This window comes from Cherax quadricarinatus, chromosome 90 (assembly GCF_038502225.1).
Source record: "Cherax quadricarinatus isolate ZL_2023a chromosome 90, ASM3850222v1, whole genome shotgun sequence".
Lineage (NCBI taxonomy): Eukaryota > Metazoa > Arthropoda > Malacostraca > Decapoda > Parastacidae > Cherax > Cherax quadricarinatus.
In genome coordinates, this window is record NC_091381.1 from 14,724,075 (window position 1) to 14,734,043 (window position 9,969).

General features: G+C 38.1%; 2 pseudogenes; one reads left to right on the plus strand and one right to left on the minus strand.

Moving 5' to 3' along the window:
* The first annotated feature begins 4,971 nt into the window (after positions 1–4,971).
* Positions 4,972–6,406, plus strand: LOC138855338 (NADH-ubiquinone oxidoreductase chain 5-like; annotated as a pseudogene).
* Positions 6,407–7,409: 1,003 nt separating this feature from the next.
* On the minus strand, positions 7,410–9,169 carry LOC138855339 (cytochrome b-like; annotated as a pseudogene).
* Positions 9,170–9,969: the final 800 nt, after the last annotated feature.

Sequence of the window (9,969 nt, forward strand, 5' to 3'; positions counted from 1 at the left end):
TCCAGTGGCTTTATCAATACAAATTCCAGGACATAACTTGAAGACAGTAGAACTATGTACAGAAGATGAGGTAATCAGTCCCTCAACCTAGGAGTAGGTGCGAAGAGCACCATAGTCGTGGAGATTCTGAAGCAGAAGAAAGGATCCTGGCGCTTATATAGTAACGTCAGGTGTAGCAGACGAGGGCATGTTTACTGGGGAATCCCTCCTACCAGTGAACATGCCCTCGTCTGCTTCACCTGACGTTACTATATAAGCGCCAGGATCCTTTCTTCTGTTTCAGAATCTCCACGACTATGGTGCTCTTCGCACCTACTCCTAGGATGATGGACTGATTACCTCATCTTCTGTACATAGTTCTACTGTCTTCAAGTTATGTCCTGGAATTTGTATTGATAAAGCCACTGGATGGCGAAACGTCTACAATAAAGATACCCAGATGTTGCACATGTGTCTTAATCTCGCCTTATTTCGTATTCTTAGGCATTGCTGTCTTGGTTTAAGGTTGCTGCTTACCATAACCCCCAAGTCCTTTTCGCAATCTGTATGGCTAAGTTCCTCATTATTTAACTTATAAGTGCTAGGGTTATGGACACTCCCGAGCTTCAGAACCTTGCATTTATCTACATTGAACTGCATCTGCCACATTTCTGACCAAGAGTAGAGTTTGTCTAAATCCTCCTGAAGTTCCCTAACATCTACGTTTGAATCAATTATCCTACCTATCTTCGTGTCATCGGCGAATTTGCTCATATCACTAGTAATTCCTTCATCAAGATCATTGATATATATTATAAACAACAACGGGCCCAAGACTGATCCCTGTGGAACGCCACTTGTTACTGATCCCCACTCGGATTTAACCCCATTTATGGACACTCTCTGCTTCCTGTCTGTGAGCCATGATTTGATCCACGAGAGCACACTTCCCCCAATGCCATGAGCTGCTACTTTCTTCAACAGTCTTTGGTGCGGAACTCTATCAAATGCCTTACTAAAATCTAAGTAAATAATATCAAATTCTTTATCGTGGTCAACAGCCTCAAAAGCTTTACTGAAGAAAGTTAATAAATTAGTTAGACAAGACCGGCCTCTTGTGAATCCATGCTGAGTATCATTAATCAAGCTATGCTTATCGAGATGGCTTCTTATAATCTCAGCTATAATTGACTCTAGTAATTTGCCTACAATTGAGGTCAGGCTTATAGGGCGGTAATTTGACGGTAGCGACTTGTCCCCTGTTTTAAAAATAGGAACCACATTAGCCATCTTCCACATATCAGACACTACACCTGTTTGAAGAGATAAATTAAAAATATTAGTTAATGGTTCACAGACTTCCATTTTGCATTCCTTAAGAACCCTTGAAAAAACCTCATCAGGACCAGGTGACTTATTTTGCTTCAGTCGGTCTATCTGCTTCACAACCATTTCACTAGTGACTGTGATGTTACATAATTTATCTTCTTCTGGCCCACTATAAAAATTAATTATCGGAATATTATTAGTGTCTTCCTGTGTAAAAACCGAGAGAAAATAACTATTTAAAATGGAGCACATTTCATTCTCTTCGTCAGTAAGATGCCCATAGTTATTTTTAAGGGGACCTATCTTATATCTGACTTTTGTTCTATATACCTGGAAAAAACTTTTTGGGTTAGTTTTAGAATCCCTAGCAACTTTAATTTCGTAGTCCCTTTTAGCTTTTCTTATCCCCTTTTTGATGTCCCTCTTAATGTCAATATACTGATTCATAAGATGACCCTCGCCTCTTTTGATTCGCCTATAAATTCCTTTCTTATGCCCTAGTAGATATTTCAGCCTATTATTCATCCATTATGGGTCATTTCTATTTGATCTAATTTCTTTATAAGGGATAAACGTTCTTTGAGCAGCATGTATTGTGTTCAGAAAACTGTCATATTGATAGCTCTCTTCGTTACCCCAGTCAACAGATGATAAGTGTTCTCTAAGCCCATCGTAATCTGCTAAGCGAAAATCTGGGACTGTTACTGAGTTATCCCTACTATCATACTTCCATTCAATTCTAAATGTAATTGATTTGTGGTCGTTGGCACCCAGTTCCTCTGAAACTTCTAAATTATTAACAAGGGATTCATTGTTTGCCAGAACTAAGTCAAGCAGGTTATTTCCCCTTGTAGGTTCTGTCACAAACTGCTTCAAAAAACAATCCTGAACTACTTCTAAGAAATCGTATGATTCTAAATTCCCAGTTAAGAAATTCCAATCAATATGACTAAAGTTAAAGTCTCCTAGAATTACTACATTATCGTGCCTTGTGGCCCTAACAATTTCCTCCCATAGTAGTCTCCCCTGGTCCCTATCTAAATTTGGGGGACGGTATATCACACCTAAAATTAATTTTCCATGCCCCTCTGAAAATTCTATCCAAACAGACTCTGTATGTGTTACTTCAGACTTAATACCCGTTTTTATGCAACAGTTCAAGCGATCTCGGACATACAATGCCACCCCACCCCCCTTCCCGATACTTCTATCTACTTGGAACAATTTAAAACCCTGAATGTGACATTCTGCAGGCATATCCCGACTTTTTGAATTAAACCACGTCTCAGTAATGGCAAATACATCTATGTTACCTGCACTAGCAACTAGTCTCAACTCGTCCATCTTATTCCTAGCACTGCGACTATTTGTGTAATAAATATTTAAAGACCCTCCTCTCTCTTTACCCTTCCTGCTCCTTTCTGTTATTCCACTAAACCTATTATTGTCCTTGTCAATTAGTGCCACTGGCTTTCCAATATCCACCTCATTTTGCCTATTACTAGTTCTCCTAGTACTCGTGTTACTACCCTGCGACTTCACAGTTTTCCCGCAAAAGCCCATGCCACTAACTATTAATAGTTTAAAGACCTAACAGCTCCCTCCACTGCGTTGGCCAGTGCTCCCACCCCACACCTAGATAAGTGAACCCCATCCTGGGCATACATGTCATTTCTGCCATAGAAGAGGTCCCAGTTGTCAATGAATGTTACTGCATTTTCCTTACAGTATTTGTCCAGCCAGCAATTGCTCTGGACAACCATTCATTTCCAACTCCTCTTTTTGGCAAAATGCCACATATGACACGTTTCCTACCCTTCCTCCTAATTATCTCTATTGCTGACCTATACCTGCTAATCAGGTCCTCACTCCTACGTCTGCCAACATCATTGCCTCCAGCACTGAGACATATGTTGCATAAGTGTCTCAATTCTTCAACTTGTCGGTTTTCAAAACCATTCATCACATCTGTCAGACACTGCAACATCATGGGATCTTGGTACAAAGGCTTCAACGCTTGCCCAACCTTTGGACGACGACCTACTTACACTAGTGGCAGGTCCCACTGTGATCCCGCCTCTTCCTGCTTCAACTCATCTCACCGCAGTATATAAGCCACCTCTCTGGCCCTATGCTGCACTTCCTACAAGAGTGATGGACTGAACACATCGATTCCAGGTTGAGGGACTGATTACCTCAAACTTCTACTCTACTCTGAACCAAGATTCCATGATGTTGCAGTGTCTGACAAGTTGTGCAAGAAAGGTATAAAATACCGACAATATGAAAGTTAAGACACATGTGCAACATCTGGATATCTTTATTGTAGACGTTTCGCCATCCAGTGGCTTTATCAATACAGATTCTAGGTCATAATAGGAAGGCAGTAGAACTATATACAAAAGATGAGGTAATCAGTCCCTCGGCCTTGGAGTTAGTGTTCACAGCATCGTGGTGGAGGTGAATCTGGAGCAAAGACAAGAAGACTGGCGGTTATATAGGCGTCAGTGGATAGGGACGGGTAGCAGACAAGGGCAAAGTCACTGGTAGGCGGGATTCCCCAGTGGAAGTAGGTCCTTCCCAAAGAAATAGGTTAGTTGCAGCAGCCGTGAAGAAGGTCTTGTAGATGTCCTCTGAGCCAAGATTCCATGATGTTGCAGTGTCTGACAAGTTGTGCAAGAAAGGCATAAAATACCGACAATATGAAAGTTAAGACACATGTGTAACATCTGGATATCTTTATTGTAGACGTTTCGCCATCCAGTGGCTTTATCAATACAGATTCTAGGACATAATAGGAAGACAGTAGAACAATATACAAAAGATTAGGTAATCAGTCCCTCGGCCTTGGAGTTAGTGTTCACAGCATCGTGCTGGAGGTGAATCTGGAGCAAAGACATGAAGACTGGCGGTTATATAGGCGTCAGTGGGTAGGGACGGGCAGCAGACAAGGGCAAAGTCGTTGTTAGGTAAGACTCATATGCAACAGTTAGACAACTTTATTCCGAAACGTTTCGCCTACACAGTAGGCTTCTTCAGTCGAATACAGAAAGTAGGCAGGAACAGTAGAGATGTGAAGACGATGTAATCAGTCCATCACCCTTGTAGTCGTAGAATTTGAGGTTGTCAGTCCCTCGGCCTGGAGAAGTTCAGTTCCATAGTCAGGAACTATCTGAAGATCAAGCGACAGTGCGGAGACTTCAATACTGTCGGAAGGAGAGGTGCATAGTAGTAGTAGTAGTAGTAGTAGTAGTAGTAGTAGTAGTAATGAGAATGTAGCCACTGAGAGTTCATGTCCCTCTCAGATCCAACCCTTCTCACTTGAAAAGCTTGTCCAAGGTGTTTTCTGTACCAAGATGCCATGTGTTGCAGTGTCTGAAAAGATGAACATCAAAATGGTATACAATACCGACAGGTTGTTAGGTAAGACACATATGCAACAGTTAGACAACTTTATTCCGAAACGTTTCGCCTACACAGTAGGCTTCTTCAGTCGAATACAGAAAGTAGGCAGGAACAGTAGAGATGTGAAGACGATGTAATCAGTCCATCACCCTTGTAGTCGTTGAATTTGAGGTTGTCAGTCCCTCGGCCTGGAGAAGTTCAGTTCCATAGTCAGGAACTATCTGAAGATCAAGCGACAGTGCAGAGACTTAAATACTTATCTCCTCTATGGTAATATACTATAGAGGGGATTATATAAGTGGGGATAAAAGGTACAGGCGATTTATATATTTAGTTTTTGGTTTTGTTTTATCTGTAGGAGCTTTGATTATTAGCCCAAATTTAATTAGAATCCTTTTAGGTTGGGATGGGTTAGGGTTAATTTCTTATGTATTGGTAATTTATTACCAAAACGAGAAATCAGCAAATGCAGGCATATTATGAAAGGTATTTGAGTGGGAATTTTTTATTATTGAAAATTTTAGTGTGCGTTGCTGCTATAACTAAGAGAGCTCAAATTCCGTTCTCGGCTTGACTTCCAGCAGCTATAGCTGCTCCTACTCCGGTTTCAGCTTTAGTTCATTCTTCAACGCTAGTGATAGCTGATGTTTATATTTTGATTCGCTTTAGTGGGGCTTTAAGAGGTTTATGTGTGCAAAGAGTTTTGTTGATCGTTTCTTGCTTAACTATATTTATAGCGGGCTTGGGGGCTAATTTTGAGTTTGATTTGAAAAAAATCATTGCTTTATCAACTTTAAGGCAATTGGGCGTGATAATGAGTATTTTGTCTTTAGGGTTTGCTGCTGATTTAGCTTTTTTTCATTTATTAACTCATGCTTTGTTTAAGGCTTTACTGTTTATGTGTGCGGGGATAGTAATTCATAGAGTTAAAGAGTATCAAGATATTCGTAATATGGGTAGATTAGTGAAATGTATGCCTTTGACTAGGGTTTGCATGAATCTAGCTAACCTGGCTCTATGTGGGATACCCTTCTTGGCTGGATTTTACTCTAAAGATTTAATTTTAGAAGTTGCATTCATAAGGGAAGTTAATATTTTTAGATTTTTTTATATGTCTTAAACTGGTTTAACAGTATGTTATACATTTCGATTAATTTACTATAGAATAAGGAGTTTTTCTAATATAAGGTCTGTAACACTTGTTAGGGAAAATCATAGAAAAATGTTAAGGGGAATAATGATATTAAGGGTTGGGGAGGTAATAGGAGGGTGTGTTTTAGCTTGAGTAATGTTTCCAGAGTCTTATATGATTTGTTTGAGGATCCCTTTAAAAATTTTAGCTTTATTAGTGAGAGGGTTAGGGGCTCTTTTAGGGTATGCGGTTAACATGGTAGGATCAAGGACTAGGTTAAAGACTGTTAGGTTTTATTCCTATGTTATGTTTGTAGGGTCTATGTGGTTTATGCCAATTTTGTCGACTTTTAGGGTATCCCGTTGAAGACTAAGGAGTGCGGAGTCTTTTTTTAAGATTGGAGATAAAGGCTGGTCAGAATATTTTGGGGGTGAGGGAGGATTCGACGGGATAATAAAAGGTTCTGTTTACTTACAGCTAAGACAAGAGAATATGATTATAATTTATATAAAAGGATTTTTTATTTGAATTATTGTCGTGTTTTTTATTTTTATTTAATTACTTATATATTTTAAATTAGAATTTTGCATTGAAGCTGCAAAGGTGGCTATTAGCCTGTAGGTGATATTTTAGAAGGAAAATCTTCAGTTTTACATTGAAAATGTAATGTGTTTTTTACACTATAAAAAAGAGAAGTGAACGGAATTTAACCGCTCGGGAAATAAGTTAGCTTTTTCACTGGCCTAGTTCTCCTTGACAGGAAAAAAATTCAATTTTATCATTAACAGTAATATGCCTCTGGTTTTGGCTTCTGTCAAAATAAACTAGAGGTTTTGAAACCAAAATTTAGGTCGAAACTAAACGCAATCTTTCGCTTTCTAATTTGAAAAAGGTTTATAAACACTTTATGAATGCAACTCATATGTCATTATTGACTACATTTCCAGTTAGATCATTCTAAGGCACCTTTATACCATTCATAGTAGAGGCCTATGAGAAGGATTAGGAGAAAAAACAGCCCTGTAAATCTTCAAGAGAAAGTATCTGTAAGGGGAGAGATATGGGCTAGAGGAAGAATTAATGTAATTTCTACGTCAAAAATTAGGAAAATCACAGCAAAGGCCCATAGAATTAAGATATTATCAGGAAAGGATGTGGTTTATTTGATTAACATTTCCATTATCTATAGTTTGGCTTTATTCTTGTTTGGCAGAGATAAATCGCACTCCTTTTGATTTTGCAGAAGGAGAGTCTGAGTTGGTTTCTGGATTTAATACTGAGTATAGGAGAGGAGGGTTTGTATTAATTTTTATAGCTGAATATGTTAGAATTTTGTTTATGAGTGGGGTATCAACATTGTTATTTTTAGGGGGAAGAGTCTTAAGGTTAGGGTTTTATATAAAATTGGTGATGGTCAGGTTTACGTTTATTTGAGTGCGGGGAACTTTACTGCGATTGCGATATGATAAATTGATGTATATGGTTTGAAAAAGGTTTCTTCCTATATCTTTAAATTTTTTAATTTTTTTCTTCAGGGTAAAATTAATTTTAGTGTAAACTAAATTTATATGTTGGTGGATACTGGAAAATTTTTTCCTTTAAATGCTTTCAAAACATTTGTTTTAAGTAAACTAAATAGCCATTTTAGAAGAAGGTCTGTTAAAGGGTAGTCAAGGGATCAGCAACATAATAGGAAAAGTAAATGACAGTTAGAGCTTGACCTGTGAAAATATAAGGATCTTCTACAGATCGAGCCCCGATCCATGTCAATAAAATGATTGTGGAGATAAGAGTTCAAAATAGAAGCTGGTTTAAAGGATAAAAGGTGAGACCTTGGAATTTTGATAAGGAGGTGAATGGGAGGAATCAAAGAATCGCAACCGATAATACTAAAGCGATAACTCCTCCTAATTTGTTTGGGATGGATCGAAGAATGGCGTATGCAAATAGAAAATATCATTCAGGTTGAATATGTACTGGTGTAACTAGAGGGTTAGCCGGGGTAAAATTATCAGGGTCTCCAAGTAAGTAAGGGTTTAAGAGAGTTAGAAGGACTAGGAGTATAAGTATGACTAGAAACCCTACAATATCTTTAAATGTAAAGTAGGGATGAAAGGGAATTTTGTCTAGAGAAGAGGTTACTCCTAGGGGGTTGTTGGCTCCAGAGTGGTGGATGAATAAAATATGGACGAGTGAAGCTGCAGCGATTAGAAACGGCAGTAGAAAGTGGAATGTAAAAAATCGAGTTAAGGTGGCGTTATCGACTGCGAACCCACCCCAAATTCATTGGACTAAATCTGTGCCAATATAGGGAATGGCAGAAAATAAGTTTGTAATAACGGTGGCACCCCAAAACGATATTTGTCCTCAAGGTAGGACATAACCCAGAAAGGCTGTGGCTATTGTTAAAAACAGAATTAGAACGCCAATTCTCCAAGCGTGGAAAAGAGCAAATGATCCATAATAAATACCTCGTCCGATATGAGAGTAGATGCAGATAAAGAAAAAGGAGGCCCCATTTGCATGAATGGTGCGGAACAATCATCCGTAATTAACATCGCGACAGATGTGTGCTACGTTCGAAAAAGCTAGGTCAATATGCGGGGTAAAATGAATTGATAAAAATAGCCCGGTTGCGATTTGAGTCACTAGACATAACCCTAAGAGGGACCCGAAATTTCAAAAAATTGAAATGTTAGCAGGAATTGGTATATCTACAAGTGTAGAATTAACGAGTTTAAGTAATGGATGGGATTTACGTAAAGGTGAAGTCATAAGTTTTGGGAGAGTAAAGATTAGAGTAATTTAAGAGGAGATAGGGGTGTATGATGGTATTGAGTATTGAGGGCTTCAGGTTGTTAACTATAGTTTTTTGTGGGTTCTGAGCGTTTATTTCGAATCATAAGCATTTGTTGAATGTTTTATTAAGGTTGGAATTTATTATATTAAATGTGTTTGGGGTTATGAGAGTTTACACATTCAGGGTTGGTTTAGAGGGTGTGTTTGTAATATTTTTTTTAGTGATGGTTGCGTGTGAAGGGGCTTTAGGCTTATCTTTACTGGTCTCCATTGTTCGCTCGCATGGTAATGATTATTTTAGGGGATTTGGAATTTTAGTATGTTAAAGTTTTTGGTGTTTAATTTGGTTTTAATGGGGTTTGTGAGGAATTGAAGGCTTATTCAGGTTGGTTTATTGATAATATGCTTTATGGGATTGTTAATAATAAATCATGATTTTTGTTCTTTTTGTTTGGGTTATATAATGAGGGTTGATTATTTAAGATATATTTTGATTGTATTAAGGGTTTGGATTGTAATACTAATAGTTTTAGGAGAACTATAGCAAAGAAAATGGGTAATTTTTGTGGGTTTTTTGTCAGTGAACTTGATTTTGTTAGTAGTTTTAATTCTAACACTTAGATCAGTAAATTATGTAATGTTTTATAATAGATTTGAGAGGTTGTTGGTTCCTATACTTGTATTAATTTTGGGTTGAGGCTATCAACTTGAGCGAATTCAGGCTGGAATTTTCATAGTGTCTATACTTTATTTGCTTCATTGCCACTGTTAGCTTCTTTATTGAGGTTATATAAAAGTGAGGACAGATTAAATATAGGATTATTAGGAATAATTGGCTGTCAGAGAACTGGGTTATTGTGGTATTTTTGCTCTGTGTTAGCGTTTATGGTTAAATTACCTCTGTTTATATTTCATTTATGGTTGCCTAAGGCTCATGTGGAGGCTCCAGTTGCAGGGTCAATAGTATTGGCTGGAGTATTGTTGAAGTTAGGGGGTTATGGTTTAATTCGGATTTTGGGGGTGTTTTCGGAGGTAAATAAAATATTTTGTTGGGTGTGAGTGAGTCTTGGGATTCTAGGGGGTGTTATTATTAGTTTAATGTGTTTGCGTCAAGTGGATATAAAATCTTTAATTGCTTACTCTTCTGTGGCTCATATGGGTTTAGTGTTAAGGGGGCTGGCTGTTATAGGGGGATGAGGTTTAAATGGGGCTGTAGTAGTGATGGTAGGTCACGGTTTATGTTCTTCAGGTTTATTTTGTTTAGCAAATATAGTTTACGAGCGTTTAGGGAGGCGAAGTTTGATAATTAGGAAAGGTTTGCTAAA